A 20260-nucleotide genomic window follows, 5' to 3' on the forward strand; every position below is an offset into this window, starting at 1 on the left:
CCTGTTAGTACTAGGAACCCTTCTGTTTCTCCTACCCAACAAATGGTGTTATCTATGTATGTTTACCTGCGAAACAGTTCATGTCTAGGATCTTTACAAAAGGCCTCAGATAGGTACTCAATGTATAAGGTAAGTAAGATATCAGAGACTATTCCTTTCTTCCATTACAAAAGCTTAAAACATAAAAGATTGCTAAGTGCACATTGACAAAAACTTAGAACATAATACAGCCCCCTATAGAAGGAGCTTTGTGGAGTTGTGGATAGAGTGCCTGACCTGGAGTCAGCAAGATTCATCTTCTTGACTTCAAATCTGGCCCCAAACACTTACTAGCTATGTGACCCTGGGTAAGTCACCTCACCCTGTTTGTCTCAGTTCCCTCCTCTATGAAATGATCTGGAGAAGAAAATGGCACACCACTCAAGTGTCTGCCGAGAAAACCCCAAATGGAGTCAGGAAAAGTTGGACACGATTGAAAAATGACTGAAATGACGTATATCTCCTTCTATATTCTTCTAGGAGAATGATACTTAAATCATTGAAACATGAACCACTTAGTGAGACTGTTGGATAGGCATCTTACCCTTACCTTGACTCGGTACTTTCCGAACACCTCACTCAAAGTCCATGTCTTCTAGCCAGCCCAGCATCCTCTTTTTTTTTTTTTTGGAAGGGTATATGTAGTTACAGAAAATTCAACTTGATGGTAATCATTTCTGGCTGAGGGACCCAGGAATTCCCAAAATCTCTAACTTGCCAGAACCTTCAAAGCTAGAAACATTCATCTTATCCATATATTACTGTGGTTTGCTGTTTGATCCCTTATATTGGGAGAAAGAAGCACAGAACAGAAGAGGCAGCCAAAGCCCAGGATTTTTAGCCTAAACAGTACATGTGTCTGCTGCCACTAAAGCTTTTGAGAGGGAGAGAGACCTTATTCCACTGCCTATTCGTGGGAAGGAAGTTCAACAGAGAACCTCTGCAAAGTCCGTAAGCTCCAGACAAGGAAAGAGCCAGAGGGTGGACGTGAATCACTTCTGTCAAGGTCTACTGAGCAGGCTACTGTTCGTACTCAGTGTTCCAGTGCTCTTTGATACGTTCTCCCTCCTCGTGGGGGTGTCATATCTCCCCCAAATCCTTCGGTGAGGAGCAGACGAATCCTTGGAAATGGACAGGAGAATTCAATTCAGCTCCATGTATGCTCGGGATTGGGGGAGGGTTAGGGAAGGGGGAAGTTGCTCTAGCCAGGGCAGATCAGGCAGGGGGGCCTTGATAAGTCCCCCTTACTAAATGTCTGATTCTGGTTTGCCCCATATTGTTGGTTCCATTCTTGTGTTTCTTGTCTTAATTTTATATAAATGCTGTTCCAATGGAGATTTATTTTCAGCGATGTAAAATTTGATTGGTAGAATCTATCCGGAGTCCGATTCAATCATTGCCGTACTTTCTGGGTGGGCAGAAGTTTGACCCTTGGCTCTGTGTCGAGTCCTGGGGCTGTGCCTTGCGAAGTCGCAACAGGGTGGACAGCCCACCCGAGTGGCCGCTGTGGCCACTGCCAAGGGCTTCCCCGCAGTCCCGCCTCCACTGCGCCGCCTTAGGGCAGTCTGGTAAAACTGCGGCTGCGGAGGAGGAGCCAGAGCAGGAGTGGGGGCGGGCGCAGGGCTGCGTCTGGCCCATCCTGATTTTCTAACAGCTTTGTTTGATTTACCATTTAGACCTCAAAAGTTACTAGGCTTCAGCTATAAACCACGTCCAGGAGTTTGAATGTAAACATTTAACAACCGACTTTCGGGTGTGTGTGTGTGTGTGTGTGTGTGTGTGTGTGTGTGTGTGTGTGTGTGCGTGCGCGCGCACGCGTATTCAGAGTTTATATGTATCAATTTCTCAGGTCCAGAAATCAACCAAACAACTCAAGCCCTGATTTTTAGTGTTTGCTGAGCTCACTGCTAAATTTATTGTCTACAAAGGATCCTCAATTCCTGTTCTTTTCGAGATGGATTGGATGGCTGAATCACGATTAGAACAGTACATAAAAGCATAGGTCTCTTATTGTATTGGGAGATCACTTGCCCATGGTATGTGAATAATGTAATATAATACAATGTAATAATATAATATAATATAATATAATATAATATAATATAATATAATATAATATAATATAATATAATATAATATAATATAACATAACATAACATAACATAACATAACATAACATAACATAACATAACATAGTAGTGTAGTGTAGTGTAGTGTAGTGTAGTGTAGTGTAGTGTAATGTAATGTAATGTAATGTAATGTAATGTAATGTAATGTAATATAATATAATATAATATAATATAATATAATATAATATAATATAATATATATAATGTAATATAGTATAGTATAATATAATATAATATAATGATATGATATGATATGATATGATATGATATGATATAATATAATATAATATAATATAATATAATATAATATAATATAATATAATATAATATAATATAATATAATATAATATAATATAATATAATATAATATAATATAATATAATATAATATAATATAATATGATATAATATGATATAATATAATACAGTATAATACAATACAATACAATACAATGTAATAAAAATGAAAATCAAGTGAAGTGAAGAAAAAAGAAGGAAAAATACCTATAGGAAATTAAACTAAGGACGTACAGAAGAGTCAGGACATAGTTCTATCCTATTCAAAGGAGGAGAGGAAAATACTGAAATGAGTCATTGATTTTAAGGAAGGAAAATTCCCAAGAGTTTGTGGTTGCTTATTTTATAATAAGCACTCAGAGGCTATTTAAATTTCCAAGATGAATAAAGAAGAGATGATGCAATACATTGTGACTTCTTTATCTATTCAATGTTTTTGCTGAAAATTTTTTTTTAATTTTTTTTTGGGGGGGTGAGGCAATTGGGATTAAGTGACTTGCCTAGAATTACACAGCTAATGAGTGTTATGTGTCTAAAACCAGAATTGAACTCAGGTCCCCTGGACTCCAGGGTTGGTGCTCTATACACTGCACCCCCTAGTGGCCCCTTTGCTGAGATTCTTAAGAAATGAGTGTCTTTACTATTTTTTTTTTACATAGGCAAAGTTTTAAACACTATATGTAAAAGAAAGCAATAGTATTAAAAATGTTGTGGTTTGAGGGGAAATAACTTATACATAAACTCATGTGTGTTTAGCAAAAGGAGAAATTTTCTGTTGGTAAAGGCTGAGGAATGTGAATCAAACTTTTATATGAAATACTGTCATATATTTCCCTAGATATCAGTAAAAACAATGCATTTTAAAGAGGGGGAAAACTAATATGGCTCCAAAGGTTATTCTGTCCCTATGATTTTGTGATTTGTCATCAGGATAATGAAAAATCTTTGATAATAACAAATAAGAGTTAAGTTTCATTGACTTACTGAAACTGAACCTAGGCCATTAAACCAAGCTGTTTTACTGAAAGGAAAATGTTAAGCAGTAGGGCTGAGTGTTTTTTTTTTGTCCCTCCAAATGTCATGGGATCTATAACATTTACTACAGTTGACTTCAGCATAATATCCATTCTGAAAGAATATCTTTCAGTAGTAAAAAAGACATGTGATTACTGCAGCAGAAATTTTGATTTCAGAAAGATTCACATTTATATGGACTGGAAGAAAAGAAAGTTTCCGAGGTCATCTGCATGTGTGGCATTGATTAGAACAATATAGTTCCTTATTGGATGAAGGGATAAAAACCCATTATTTTTCAAATCACTATGAAGCTTCATGTCCAGACAAGAGTCCAAGACTTTTATAGAAAGGAATGGGCTAGATAATAATACATTTATGTTCATTCAGAACATACTGAGTGGTTAGATTCAAATAGCACTCCATAGTTATGTTCTGTTGAATATCAACTTAAAAAGAAGTCTCTCATCATGTCCCCCTCAGATCATTCCTTATTCTGTTGCTATTTAATTATTTTTTTATTAATTTATTGGATAAAGACATCAAAGTCAACAGTATGACTTTTTTTTAATTATCATACAATGGTAGAAAGGTTATGTTGAATAAAGTCATGGTCCAAAAAGTTCTCAGCTGACTGAAAAGGCAAATTGAAATAAAAAATGATAAAATTTAATAGAGTTACATGTAAAGAGTTCATATGGCTTCATATAATCATCTCAAATATAAGATGAGGAAATCATGGCTAAGTAGAAATTTGTCTGGAAAAATAAAAGAAAAAAAGATTTGGAGATTTTGGTGAATGGTCAGTTCAATGTGCATTAACAAGGGTTGTGGTAGCCCAAAAAGCTAATATGAACTTAATAAAGTAACACAGGCATACTAGGTATTACTAAGAGGTGATAATTTTGTTGTAATGTGCCCTGGTGAGATCACATTTAAAGGATAATGGTTTTATTTTGGAGGCAAAATTGGGACAGCATACAGAGGAAGATAACCGGGAAGGTGAAATATTTAAATATGTCAAAAGTGGATGAAGTGAAGGAGCTGAGAATGTGTAGCCTAAAGAAGAAAAGATGTGGGAACAGAGTGAGAGGAGGTTTTTAAATATCCAAAGATTGGCCATGTTTTCTGCTTTTTCATAGATGGGAGTACAAGGATCAATAGGGGGAAGTTTCAAAGAGGCAGATTGAGTTTTGTTTGATATAAGGAAAAAAATTTTACCAGCTAAAACAAAAGAACAATACACACAAAAGACTACAAGATGTCACTGAAGACAAGACTAGGAGGCAACAGAACTCAGGTCAAACACTGTGGCCAATTTTTGTTCCAGATTTTAGAACTATTTTCCTTATTTTTTGTTAAGAAATTTAGAACTACGAAACCAGAATGTTTAATATACTGTGAGTTCCATTTATTATATTAGATAGTTTTACTTGTATTTTATTTTTAGACAAACATTTTGGGAAAGTTTGTTTATTGAGGCATGATTATTATGTAAAAATATAATATATCACTGACAATTTTTAAAGGGAAAAATGTAAAAAATATTTCAGATTATAACGAACTACTTGAAGATATATGTCCTTTTAATAGATGTCTATCTTAAGGGAAGTCTAAATGACTCTTGTTTCAGCTATGCTGTAGACCAAATTCTTGTTTATCTATGAGTTTGTCCAAAGGGCCAGTGTGGTCCCTTCCAATTCTGAGATTCTAGAATTCTAGGATTCTCATCTAATACACAAGGTATTAAGAGGTTACAGGTGACTGGGGGCTGGGAGGGTTACAATCAATAGGTGTCAGGTAAAAGCATCAGGGAGTTCAAAGACATACATTTCATTAAGATTCTAAGAACTCTCAGCTATAATCATCACAGGAAACAAAAGAAAGAAAGGCTAAGAGGCCTGTATTTTCTATAGAAACCCCATATTTGGGGAAGGAGACAGCAACACAGGAAGACATGTAGCAATTAAAATCACAGCCCAATTATCAAGTGTTTTGTAGGGGAGATGGAATATCTTACAAATACATGTCAATGATAATTAAAGGCAACAAATATAAAAGCCAGGAAACAAAGCTCTTGTACAGTGAGGAAATAAATAACCTCACTGACAATGAGATATTAGTAGAGTAGTGAGTCTGGTGTCTAAACAGAAAACTCTATGAACAGATTTTTCCTGAAGTTACATCTGTTCCACTAGGCCCAGTTTACAGAACCAATATAGATATCTTGGCAACACTTCTGGTTCTTAAGCCCACCTGGTTGTCTGGGCTCTAGTACAGGTTTTGACATGAAGGAGTCATGCAACTCTAACTATGTATTTATATATGCACATTATATATACACACACTACACACGCATGTATATAAGTATATACCCACATATGTACATATGTACATATTTGTATATAAATGAAGTATGAACTTATACATGAAGTATAACTATATGTTTATGCACATCTATCTATCTATCTATCTATCTATCTATCTATCTATGAAGTATCAGTGGAATATCAAGAATGCTTCATTCTTTTATTAACCAGCAGAGATCACTTTTGAGAGTAGTATGGATGAAAAGATGAAGAGCATATTTCACACACACTCAGTTCAGGGTATCTGGGCAGAACTAAAAAAAAAAACATTTTGCTCCACTCTCTATGATTGCCTGAGAACTTTACCTTTTCATGAAGTCTTGAATCTGTCTACATCTTTCTCTCTTCAGAGGGCAGGGAAACCTCAAAGACTTTGGGAGTAAAACAATCAGTCTGTTTGGAGATTAATACTATTCGTTTCTAAGGATTTTAGGTTAATATGTAGGCCCCAGGTTCACATGGATTCTTTTATCAACAGAAGTAAAAAAACTAAATAAAATAAAAAATACACTAAAATACAAACTGAAAAATATCACATAATACTGTGAGACCCCAGGCAATCTATTGATTATTTAGCTGAAGGGGTGATCTCTCGGGCAGATGAATTTCTTGTTATGAATTATCCACAGGTTTCGTTTCTCTCTCATTAAATTCTCTACAACAACAATAGTAACAGAAACCATAAAATCAGGGGGCAATTAAAATAATATTTTTATCTGTCAAATCATTGTTAAAAGGTTGAATAACCAAGAAACAAAACTTTTAAATAGTAAAGAAACTCTCACTAATGCATCTTATAGCCTGTTGTATACTATAATAAAAAGAGAGACAGAGTGACAGAGAGAGAAAGAATAAAAGTAGATTCACTGTTGTTCTGGTAGTTTTTCCAAGAAGCCAGAATTCAGATAATCTAATAGATTTTCTTAGTAAGACAAGCTATGAGCCAGGAAACAAAAAAGGATGGAGATGCTATGATGCTTATAGTCAGTTTCCTTAAAATCATCCTCCATCTGCCCCAGCATTTGCTTTAGCTGCTATCGTTGCTTCCTACCACCATGTTCTCTTTCCAAGCCTTGTCCCTTTCTGGAGATTTTCTGATGGGTGTGTGTGTGTGTGTGTGTATCAGAAAATCCTCTTGTCCTGTCTCAGTTTCAAGAAAGAGTCCTCTCTTTCCATGCTGGAAAGAAATACAACTCCTAGCATCTTTAGTGATTTACCCGCTCAAAAGGCAACCAGTCCAACCCTGACAGAAGGGCTGTTAACTATACATTCTACAAATATTTATTGAGTTTCCGGTATGTTAAAAATTGTCTACTAGGTGCTAATAAACGTTTCAAGAAATTCCAGCCTTCTTGGCATAACATATATGAATTTAGATTGAAATGGATCTTCCATTTTCTAGGAAAGCTGAAATAACAAGAGCTCACTCCTTAAGGAACTTACATTTGAACAAAAATCTAACTTTAATCCTTAAATTCCCTTAGGCATATGTTTTATGCCATTTCTCTGCAGCCAATACTGATCAGAAGTAAAGGTGAGGCAACCTTTCTATTGAATCTTATCCAAATCAACTTAATTCTAATTTTCTCTGCGTAATATTCTGTGTTTAGGCATCAATTAATACACATTTGCTGAATTGAGCCAGTATACATGAATAGTTGAAATAATATGAATGCATGTTCTGAAATAGTTATGCACCAAAAATAGGAATAGTACTTGATAAAAATAAGACTGGATTAAGGAAGGAAAAGGGAAATTAAATGTTTTGAATAGAGTGCAGCAGGTAGACCTGTTTTAGTAGATTATAAAGTAAAATCAAACTTGAAAGACAAAATGGAGTCTTTTTCACTCCTTACATCCAATCAAATGTAAAGTTTTATCAACAATATTTCTATGATACTTGCCATACTGTTTGCCTTCTCCAAGATTACATGGTTGTCATGATAACTCAGGCTTATATTGTGTCTTGCATGGATTATTTTAATAAGCTCCTAAATGCCCAGTTTCTCTCTTTTCTAATTCATCCTCCAGATTATTGGCAACATGATATTGCTAAAGCACAACCTTGATCATGTCACTCCCCTACTCAAGGAGCTCCAGTGGTTAACTGTTCCTTCTATGACAACATATGAACCATTCTGTTTAGATTTGAAAACCTTTCAAAATCTGTCTCCAAACTACCTTTATAAGCTTATTGTATTTTATTCTTTCATGTACTAATTAGTACAGTCAAAATGAACCACTTACTAATCTCTATGCACAGAATTTCAGCATCATTCATGTCCCTTTTTGCATGTAGTCTACCACTTCTAGAAGGTAAACCATCCTCATCTCCATCTTGGAAAATCTTCAGCTTTCTGCAAAATTCAGTTCTACAGCTGCTTCTAGTAGGAAGTCTTCCCTGATTTCTACCACCAACATCACCAAAATTCTTAGGGCTTCCCCAAAATAAAATGTATTTGTATCTACTTCACACATAGTTTGCATTTACTTTGTATACATATCACATAATCCCTCCTCCTTCCCTCCAAAAAAAGCAAGATTCTTTTTCTTTCTCTTCTCTTTTTTTAAATTTTTTTTCGTATGCTTTTGAACTGAAATTTTTTTCTCCCTTTTTGTCCCCCCCCCACCCTCACCAAGACGGCGCATAATCTGACATAGGCTTTACATTTACATACCCATTACACATATTTTCACATTAGTGAAGTTGTAAGTAAAAATTAAAACCAATAGGAGGAACCATCAGAAAGATGAAACAAAATTCAACTTAAGGTAAAAATAAGTGAGAGCGATTCGACTTCCATAGTTCTTTCTTTGGATGCAGACAGCATTTTCCATCCCGAGGCCTCTGGAGATGTATTAGATCCTTGTAATGCTGAGAGGGGTTCAGTTTAACATTCTTAGTCATTGCATAACATGGCTGCTATTGTGTACAAAGTCCTCTGGGTTCTGCTCACTTCACTCAGCATCAGACCATATAAGTCTTCCCAGGTTTTTCTGAAGTCAGCCTGTTCATCATTTCTTATAGAACAATAGTATTCCATTATATTCATATACCACAACTTGCTCAGCCATTCCCCAAGTGATGGGCATCCTCTCAATTTACAATTCTTTGCCACCACAAAAAGAGCTGCTATGAATATTTTTGTACATGTGGGTCCTTTTCCCATTTGTTTGATCTCTTTGGGATATAGCCCTAGAAGTGCTATTGCTGGATCAAAGGGTATGCACATTTTTGTAGCCCTTTGGGCATAGTTCCAAATTGTTCTCCAAAATGGTTGGATCATTTCACAACTCCACCAACAATGTATTAGTGTTCCAATTTTCCCACATCCTCTCCAACATTTATCGTTTTCCTGTTTTGTCATGTTGGCCAATCTGATAGGTGTGATGTGGTACCTCAGAGTTGTTTTGATTTGCATTTCTCTAATCAATAATGATTTAGAGCATTTTTTCATATGACTATAGATGGCATTAATTTCTTCATCTGAGAACTGCCTGTTCATATCCTTTGACCATTTATCAATTGGGGAATGGCTTGTGAAAAAGCAAGATTCTTGAAGGCAGAAACTACTTCATTTTTGTCTCTGTATCCCAGTGCCTGGCACATAGTAGATGCTTAATTAATGCTTATTAAATGAAATTGCAACCAGAAAGTTGTAGAGATTATGGCATTATACTTTATACATTAGCAATCACTGGTCCAGTCATCACATTTTACAGATGAGGACATTGAGGCTCAGAAAGGAGAAGGCTACATAATTAATATATAAACATCAGAATACAAATCAATTGTATATTTCCTTCATTCTATCATACAGATTTTTTTATGGAAATAATCACATTGTGACAGGAAGTAATCATAATGTGACTTGTGAATCCAAATCTGATGAATCTGTAAGGATATATGATTTTAGAATACTGTTTTTACAGATGGAAAGGAGCAGACTATAATAAGCTTAGGAAAAAAAGGAAAATGGCACTACAGAATTAATAGTAGTCATGTGAAAGAAAAAATAAAGGCTGTAACACATAGTGAAGATTTTTTTTGCTTAATCATAAATATAAGATTATCTAATTTTATTAGAATATTGAAAAATTGAAACAAAATGATTTGAGGAATGCCCCACAATTAAAGTCCTTATGTAATGCTTCAACTTTTCTTAGAAATGACCTTGATCTCATATATTCTATTCCAGCATTGCTTAGATGTTAGAGGATGCTATTAATGTTTTAAGTCAAGACTGCAACATTACATGCCTGTTATCTGACAACCAAGTTAAGTTCACTTGATAAAGGCTAATCTTGAAGAGCAACTAAATAGCTTGGGAGAGACAGTACTTGCACTGGAATCAGGAAGACCTGAGTTCAATTCCAACTTTAAACATTTACTAGCTATGTGACTCTGGGCAAGATCCTTAACCTCCATTGGGCAAAATACTCCAGCATCTTTGCCAAAAAAACCCCATGGATAGTACAGCACAAAGAGTCAAATACAACTGAACAAGAGCAATCATGGAGAAATTGACTAATATTATATTTTGGTGATATTGTTATTGTCTTGGCTATAATGACTCAAAAAAGGAAAATTCTATTGAATGAGCAGCAATCTGTGTTGTATTAGAGAGTACACACAATGATGACATCCTATTTGTCCTAAAATATAAAAGAAAAGAAATAAATCAAGGAAAAGGAGATTTAATTTTCACTTAAAGATACCAGAAAGTATTAGGATATCTTAATATATATGTATGTGTGCATGCATATATACACATATATTAATCTATACAATATATACATAATTATGTGCATTATAAAAATGTGTGTGAGCAAGTGTTTGAACACACATTTATTTCACATATATAAATATGTGTACATAAATTTTTGTGTATATGTTGTATATTGTGTGTATATACACATATATGTTTGTATATATATATATATATGTATATATGTGTGTGTATATATTAAATAAGAACTCATGGAATAGAGCAACATCAAAGACTCTTTAGCAAAGTTTATATTCCCATTTGCTTAAAAAAAAACCTAATGGAAACCATGACTAAGAAAAACAAAACAAAAATTTTAAACAGTATTATTATATTTACAGTCTTTGGAAGATGAAGACATAAATGAAATTCAAACAAAATAAAGACACTATCTGGAGGCAGATATCTTTACACTATTTCAGGAAGAGAAGCAAATGTGAACAGGCAAAATAAATAAGTATATTAAAAATATGTCAACAGAGAAACTGAGAATAATGAATTGTAGTTGCTATTTTTTAATTATTTAAAGAAATTAATATTAATCAAAGAAGAGACTCCAGGAGTTTGTATAAGTTTGTGTAAGCAAGGAGAAGTTCAAGAAGGGAGTAGCACAATAAAGCTGTAGATAAGGCGAATTATTTCTGGGTCTTAGAATTTTATTGCTAAATTCCAGAGGACTTAGGAAGACTGACTCAGAAAATATGTCTGTAACTTTTAATGGCAAATGCCAGAGGTATGGTACATGGAATCTAAGAATAGAATCTGAGATTTGGTAGGCACTATACATGTCATCAGATCCAGCCTTTTATATAAGGCCACATATCCATAAGTGGCCATAAACCTTTGCTTTGACAACCAAAATGAACCTCCTAGTCTCAAAGCAGCCCATTCTCTTTTTTTTTTAACTTTAGTCGTTACCCATTGTTTTTCATATAACAAGATTAATTACTATCTTTCCAACTTCCAGTCACTTTCCTTTGGTCTCTTTTCTATGGTCTGACAGAAATATGTGACTATTTTTAATATATTGAAGACTATTTTCGTCTCCCTTGTTATTATTTTTATCCCCTCTTACAGGCTAAACATCTCATTTTCTTCAATTAGTCCTCATATGGCCTTCTCCCAAGATCCTTAACTATCCTGGACACCTTCCTTAGGACATTCTCTCGGTCTAGCTAACCAATGTTTCTCCTAAAATACGACGGCAAGAACTGATTTAAAATAATTACATATGGTCATAGTAAGGCAAATTATATTTAGGCAATCAACTCTCCAGCCCCAAAAAGCATTCTTCTCTTATTTCAATCTAAGGTGGCATTAGTTTTCCTGACTGCCATATTAAGATTAGAATTATAACTCAGCATATTCTGCCCAATTCTTTTGTTTAATAGTGTGCTGTTTAGCTATGAATGCCTTATCTTATATTTGCAAAGTTGCCTTTTAAAATTGTATTTGTTTATTTTTCAGTTTTCACCATTCACTTCCATAACATTATTAGTTTCAAATTTTGTCTCCCTCCCTCCTTCCTTTCTCCCTTCTGAAGATGGCATAAAATCTGATATAGGCTCTACTTATGCATTCATAATAAACATATTTTCACATTAATCATATTGTAAAGAAGAATTAGAACCAATGAGAGGAAACATGAGAAAGAATAAACAAAACTAAAGAGAGAGAGAGAGAGAGAGAGAGAGAGAGAGAGAGAGAGAGAGAGACAGAGATCACAAATAGTATTACTTGAACTACATTCAGACTCCTTAGTTTTTTCTTTTTTTTTCCTGGATGTGTACAGCATTTTCCAAAGTAAGTCTTTTAGAGGTGTCTCAGATCCCTTGCATTGCTGAGAAGAGCTAAGTCTATCAAAGTTAGTCATTGCACAATGTTGCTATTACTGTGTACAATATTCTCCTGGTTCTGCTCATTTCACTTGACATCAGTTGATATAAGTCTTTCCAGGTTTTTCTGAAGTCTATTTAATTATCATTTCTTATAGCACAATACTATTCTGTTACATTCATATACCACAACTTGTTCAGCCATTCCCCAATGGATGGATATCCCCTCAATTTCCAATTCTTAGCCACCACAAAAAGAGCTTCTATAAATATTTTTGGTCAATGTAGTTTCTTTTCCCATTTTTATGATACCTTTGGGATACAGATCTAGAAATGGTATTGCTGGGTCAAAAGAGTATGCACAATTTTAAAGCCCTTTGGGCATAGTCTCAAATTGTTTTCCAGAATGGTTGGATCAGTTTACAAATCCACCAACAATGTACTAGTGTTCCAATTTTCCCACATCTTTTCCAACATTTGTAATTTTCCTGTTTGGTCTTGTTAGCCAAACTGATAGGTGTAATGTGTTACCTCAGAGTTGTTTTGATTTGCATTTATCTCAGGAGTAATGATTTAGAGCATTTTTTCATGACTATAGCTTTAAATTCTTCATCTGAAAACTACCTATTCACATCCTTTGATCATTTATCAATTGGAAAATGACTTGTATTTTTCTAAATTTGATCCACTTCTCCATATATTGAGAAATGTGGCCTTTATCTGAGGTGATGGCTGTAAAAATTGTTTAACAGCTTTCTGCCTCCTTTCTAATCTTGGTTGAATTGGCTTTGATTGTGCAAAAAACCTTTCAATATAATTTAATCAAAGTCAACTATTTTGCATTTTATAATGTTGTCTATCTCTTGTTTGGTCATAAATTCTTCCCTTCTCCATAAATTTTACAGGTAAACTATTTATTACTCTTCTAGTTTGCTTATACTATCAGACTTTATATCTAAACTGAGTATCCATTTTGACTTTCCTAGATATATGGTGTAAGATGTTGGTATGCCTAGTTTCTGCCATACTATTTTCCAGTTTTCCTACCAATTTTTTTGTTTAATGGTGAGTCCTTATTCCAGAAGCTATAGTCTTTGGGTTTATCAAACAGTGGACTACTATAGTTATTGACTACTGTGTTTTGTGGAACTAACCTATTCCACTGATACATCACTTTATTGCTTATCCAGTACGAAATGGCTTTGATGGTTGCTGCTTTATAACACAATTTGAGATCTAGTACAACTAGGCCACCTTACTGAGCATTTTTTTAAATTAATTCCCATGATATTTTGGACTTTTTGTTTTTCCAAATAAATTTTGTTATTATTTTTTCTAGGTGTATAAAATAATTTTTGGTAATTTGATTTGTATGGCATTGAATAAATCATTTAATTTAGGTAGAATTGTTATTTTTTATTGTATTAGCTCAACTTACACATGAACAGCCGAACTTTTTCCAAGTATTTAGATCTGACTTTATTTGTGTGAAAAGTATTTAGTAATTGTTTTCATATAGTTCTTGGGTTTTCTTGGCAGATAAGACTCCCAAATATTTTATGATATCTACAACAACTTTATTTATTTTTTAAAATTAATTTATTTTAATTTATCAACAAACACTTGCATATGCTTTTGAGTTTAAAATTTTTCTCCCCCTTTCTCCCCTCCACAATCCCAAAGATGGCCCACAATCTGATATAGGCTATACAAATATACATTATCATTAGACATATTTTCAGATTATTGATGTTGTAAGTAAAAATTAGAACCAATAGGAGGAACCACCAGAAGGAGGAAACAAAATGCAACAGAAGAGAAAAAAACCAGCAAACAGTATACTTCAATCTGCATTCAAATTCCATTGTTCTTTGTTTGGATGTGGATAGCATTTTCCATCATGAGACCTTTGGAGATGTCTTAGATCCTTGTATTGCTTGGAAGGGTTAAGTTTATCAATATTAGTCATCTCACAACGTGGCTGTTATTGTGTACAATGTTCTCTTGTTTCTGCTCTCTTAACTCAGCATCAGACCATACAAGTCTTTCCAGGTTTTTGTGAAGTCAACCTGTTCATCATTTCTTATAATACAGTAGCATTCCATTGCATCCATATAACACAACTTGCTCAGCCATTCCCTAATTGATGGGAATCCTCTCAGTTTCCAGTTCTTTGCCACCACAAAAAAGAACTGCTATGAATATTGTTGTACATGTTGGTGTTTTTCCCATTTGCATGATCTCTTTGGGATATAGCCCTAGAAATTCTGTTGTTGGGTCAAAGGGTATGCACAATTTTATACCCCTTTGGGCATAGTTCCAGATTGCTTTCCAGAATGGTTGGATCATTTCATAACTCCAACAACAATGCATTGGTGTTCCAATTTTCCCACGTCTACTCCAACACTTATCATTTTCCTGTTTTGTCATGTTGGCCAATCTGACAGGTGTGATGTGGTACCTCAAAGTTGCTTTGATTTGCATTTCTTGAATCAAGAATGATTTAGAGCATTTTTTCATATGACTATAGATGGCTTTAATTTCTTCACCTGAGAACTGCCTGTTCATATCCTTTGGCCATTTATCAATTGGGAAATGACTTGTATTCTTATAAATTTGACTTAATTCTCTACATATTTTAGAAATGAGGCCCTTATCAGAGGGACTAGTTGTAAAAATTATTTCCCAATTTTCTACCTTCCATCCAGTCTTAGTTGCACTGGCTTTATTTATGCAAAACTTTTTCAATTTAATGTCATCAAAGTCATCCACTTTGCTTTTCCTAATGTTTTCTATCTCCTGTTTGGAAATTAATTCTTCTGTTCTCCACAGATCTGATAGGTAAACTATTCCTTGCTCTCCCAGTTTGCTTATAGTATCGGCTTTTATATCTAAATCATGAACCCATTTTGACTTTATTTTGTTACATGGTATGAGATTTTGGTCTATGCCTAGTTTGTGTCATACTCTTTTCCAGTTTTACCCGAAGTTTTTTTTTTTTTCAAAGGGTGAGTTCTTATCCCACAAGCTGGGGTCTTTGGGCTTATCAAATAATAGATTACTGTAGTCATTGACCACTGTGTCTTGCATATTTAACCTGTTCTACTGATCCACTACTCTGTTTCTTAGCCAGTACCAAGCAGTTTTGACAATTGCTGCTTTATATGACAATTTAAAGTCTGAAGGGGCTAGGCCACCTTCCCCTACATTCCCTTGATATTGTGGAACATTTGTTCTTCCAAATGAACCTTGTTATTATTTTTTTCTAACTCTATAAATTTTTTTTGGTAGTTTGATTGGTATGGCACTGAATAAATAAATTTTCTTAGGTAGAATTGTCATTTATATTATATTAGCTCAGCCTACCCATGAGCAATTGATGTTTTTCCAATTACTTAGATTTGACTTTATTTGTGTGAAAAGTGTTTTCTAACTGGTTCATATAGTTCTTGGGTTTGTTTTGGCAGGTAGACTCCCAAATATTTTATAATATCTACAGTAAGATTAAATGGAATTTCTCTTTCTGTCTCTTGCTGTTGGGCTTTGTTGGTAATATATAGAAATGCCAATGATTTATGTGGGTTTATTTTATAGCCTGCAACTTTGCTAAAGTTGTTCATTATTTCAAGTAGTTTTTTATTTGATTCTGTGGGGTTCTCCAAGCATATCTTCATGTCATCTGCAAAGAGTGATAGCTTTGTTTCTTCTTTGCCTATTTTAATACCTTCAATTTCTTTTTTTTTTCTCTTACTGCTAAAGCTAACATTTCCAGTACAATGTTGAATAACAGTGGTGATAATGGACATCCTTGTTTCACCCTGATCTTATAGGAAATAGTTCTAGTTTGTCCCATTACATATGATGCTTGCTAAAGGCTTTAGGTAGATGCTATTTATTATTTTGAGGAAGACTCCATTCATACCTATGCTCTCTAGTGTTTTTAATAGAAATGGGTGCTCTATTTTGTCAAAAGCTTTTTGTGCATCTTTTGAGATGATCATGTGGTTTCCCTTAGTTTTGTTGTTGATATGATCAACTATGCTGATAGTTTTCTTAATATTCAACTAGCCCTGCTTTCCTGGTATAAATCCTACCTGGTCATAGTGTATTACTCTTGTGACAAGTTGCTGTAATCTATTTTCTAAAATTATATTTAAATTTTTTGCATCTATATTCATTAGAGAAATTGGTTTATAATTTTATTTTTCTGTTTTAACTCTTCTTGGTTTAGGTATCAGCACTATATTTGTAACATGAAGACTCCTTCTTCACCTCTTTTCCCAGTCTATAAAGTAGTGGAATTGATTGTTCTTTAAATGTTTGATAGAATTTACTTACAAATCCATCTGGCTCTGGAGATTTTTTCCTAGGGAGTTCATCAATGGCTTTTTCAATTTATTTTTTTTTTGAGATGGAGTTATTTAAGTACTTGACTTCCTCTTCTGTTAATCTAGGCAATTTATATTTTTGTTAATATTTATCCATTTCACTGAGATTGTCAAATTTGTTGACATACAGTTGCCCAAAATAGTTCCAAATTATTGTTTTAATTTCCTCTTCCTTGGTAGCAGATTCACCTTTTTCAATCTTGATACTAATAATTTGGTTTTCTCCTTTTTTAAAATTAAATTAACCAAAGTCTTATATATTTTGTTTTTTTTTTCCAAAAAACCAGCTCTTAGTTTTATTTATTAGTTCAACAGTTTTCTTAATTTCAATTTTCTTAATTTCTATTTTGGTTTTCAGGATTGCTAATTTGGTGTTTAATTGGGGATTTTTAAATTGTTCTTTTTCTAGTTTTTTTTAGTTGCATGCCCAATTCATTGGTCTCCTTTTTTTCTGTTTTATTTATGTAAGCATTTACAGAGATAAAACTTCCCCTAAGAACTGCTTTCACTGCATCCCATAAGTTTTGGTATGTTGTCTCATAATTGTCATTCTGTTGAATGAAGTTATTGGTTGTTTCTATGATTTGTTGTTTGACCCAATCATTTTTTAGGATTAGATTATTTAGTTTCCAATTATTTTTTACTCTATCTTTCCATGAACCTTTATTACATATAATTTTTATTGCATCACAATCTGAAAAGGTGCATTTAATATTTATGCCTTTCTGTATTGGATTATGAGGTTTTTATACCTTAGCACATGGTCACTTTTTGTGTATGTGCCATATACAACCGAGGAAAAAGTATATTCCTTTCTATCTCTATGGTTTTCATACCTAATTTTTCTAATTTTCTATTCACTTCCTTAAATTCTTTCTTGTTTATTTTGTGGTTAAATGTATATAGTACAGAGAGAGGGAGGTTGAGATCCCCCACTAGTATAGTTTTGTTCTCTATTTCTTCCTGTAACTCTGTGAACTTCTCATTTTAGAATTTGGATGCTATACCATTTTGTGCATCTATGTTTAGTAATGATATTACTTCACTGTCTATGGTACATTTTAGGAAGATGTAGTTTCCTTCCTTATCTCTTTTGATAAGATGTATTTTTGCTTTTGCTTTGTGTGAGATCAGGATTGCTACCCCCTTTTTTTTATTTGCTTGTTTTGTTTTGTTTTGTGTTTTTTTTCTTACTTCGGCAGAAGCATGATACATTCTGCTCCAGCCTTTTACCTTTACACTTTGTGTGTCACTCTTTTACAAATGTCTTTCCTGTAAACAACATATTGTAGCATTACAATTTTTAATTCCTCCTGCTATCTGTTTCTGTTTTATGGGAGAGTTCATCCCATTCATATTCACAGTTATGATCACTATCTGTGTCTTTTTCTCCATCCTTTCTCCCTTGTTTGTACTTTTCTTTCTCCTTTCTCCTTTTCCTTCCTCACTAGTGTTTTGCTTTAGACCACCACCTTCCTCAGTCCCTCCTCCCTTCTATTAGTCCTTTCTTTTTTCTTCCCCTTTACTGTTACTGCTTCTTCCCTGCCTTCTATCCCCCTCCCTTTTCTTTCCCCTTTTCCATCCTACTGCCTATAGGCTAAGTTAGATTTCTATACCTGATTATGTTATTCCCTTCTTTAGCCAAATCAGATGAAACTAAGGTTCAAGCAATGCTTATTCCCCTCCCTTCTTTCCCTCTGCTGTACTAGGTGTTTGTGTCTTTTCCTGTAACGCAGTTTACCTTTGTCTGCCTCCTTCTTTCTCAGTACATTTTCTCACAGCAGACTAATCCACTTACTTGGATTCATTTAACCCACTTGATTATATATTTTTTTCATCATTATATCAAAGTCAATTTATATCCATCCCCTTTATGTGTATGGCTCTTAAAATACATATAAAGAGGAACCTGAAAACATTTAACCTGGGTGGTCACATTATAATTTAATTTCACTTGGAATGGGAAGTGAAAGTCCATCCTACATGTGCAGGAGTTCTGCATGTTCTCTAGTATGGTCACTTGTTTTAGGATTGGTTTATGTGCATGGACTGTAGCATTTATCATATAGGATCCAGAAGGAAGAAGAAGAAGATCATATTCTCCAACTCTGTTGGTTTTAAAAAGGTATATGCGCTTCCTGCCATTGGACTTCACTATTACATTTGATATTGGATTTTTTCACATCAAAAACTTGAACTTTAACACCTAGATGGACCTGTTTTGTGTAGCAGATTAGTGAGTTTCCATTATTATGCAAGAAGTCTGAGAGATTTTCTGGTGATAGATATTTACAGCATGACAAGTCCTACATAGTTTCAAAACACTGGACACAGATTTAGTTGTAATCTTGCAGCCCACTTTTGAGTGGGTACCACATGTACCCATTTGTGATAGTATTGTGCAAATTCACACTATTTTTGCATGAGGTTTTATTTTTTATTTTTTATTTTTACATTCATATCAGGATTCCTTGAAGAACAGGTATACACGGGATACTCAAACACATCATTGACTGAGGTCAAGCTATGGCCCCGGTTTTGTCCCAATCTCTGGGACGCCGTTATCAAATGGGTAACTGGTCACCAAGGCTCCACCATGTAAGTTAGCAGAGAGGGTAAATGTCTCAGATTTCAGCCAGTCCTTTACTCTTTGAGTTTCAGACTATGCTCCCTCAGAATTATTTTCAAAAGCATCAAGGAAATTCCTGTTCAGATCATATTCCTTTTTATTGAACCTGCTATTTGGGAAATAACAGGTATTTTGACAGATTCAAATCCATCTGGATTCATAGTAGGCATGACTTATATTTGAATGTTATTAATCAAGTGGTTGATTTCAAGGCCCTTTCCATCATTCTTAATCAAGTGGTATGTCATATGGAGCAGTAACTCACATTCTATAGAATGATCCCCATGCATGTTAGCAAATTAATTGAACTCTGCAATCCCAGTTCTAAGTTCCCTTGAAAACCTTCCCACAACAAGAACCCATAAGTTTCTACCTGACACTGATTTACCAATACTGTGTAAATGAGTTATAGAATCATGGGTTTGGGCAATATCCTTCAAAAAAAGCTTCCATTGCTTCCTAGTTATGATATTTAAGTCCAACATGGCCACCAAAGGCACCAAGAATGTCATGCACAGGAATAAAGGAAGGTCTATGTTCCTGGCCCAGGCACGTTCCACCCCAGAGTACAACTTTCCTTTTTACAAGCAAGGTTTAGCAAGTGTTCTTGGGTATAATTCCCTATAAAAAAGAGGGGTAGGAAATACTTCAATTTGAAAAACTCTGGAACACTTCAACATTTTAGAAAAAAGAGGAAGATGGCAAAGTGAACTACAGACAGATGGATTTTTAATTTAACTTTGGAGGGAAAATGTCAAAAGTAGGAGAATATCATAAAGCGAGATGCAATAT

At 34.2% G+C, this 20260-nt stretch overlaps 1 pseudogene; it reads right to left on the reverse strand.

Annotated features, from left to right (window-relative positions):
* Positions 1–1412: 1412 nt before the first annotated feature.
* On the reverse strand, positions 1413–19980 carry LOC110214721 (carboxypeptidase M-like; annotated as a pseudogene).
* Positions 19981–20260: the final 280 nt, after the last annotated feature.

This window comes from Phascolarctos cinereus, unplaced genomic scaffold (genome assembly GCF_003287225.1).
Source record: "Phascolarctos cinereus isolate Bilbo 61053 unplaced genomic scaffold, phaCin_HiC Scaffold_4;HRSCAF=312, whole genome shotgun sequence".
Lineage (NCBI taxonomy): Eukaryota > Metazoa > Chordata > Mammalia > Diprotodontia > Phascolarctidae > Phascolarctos > Phascolarctos cinereus.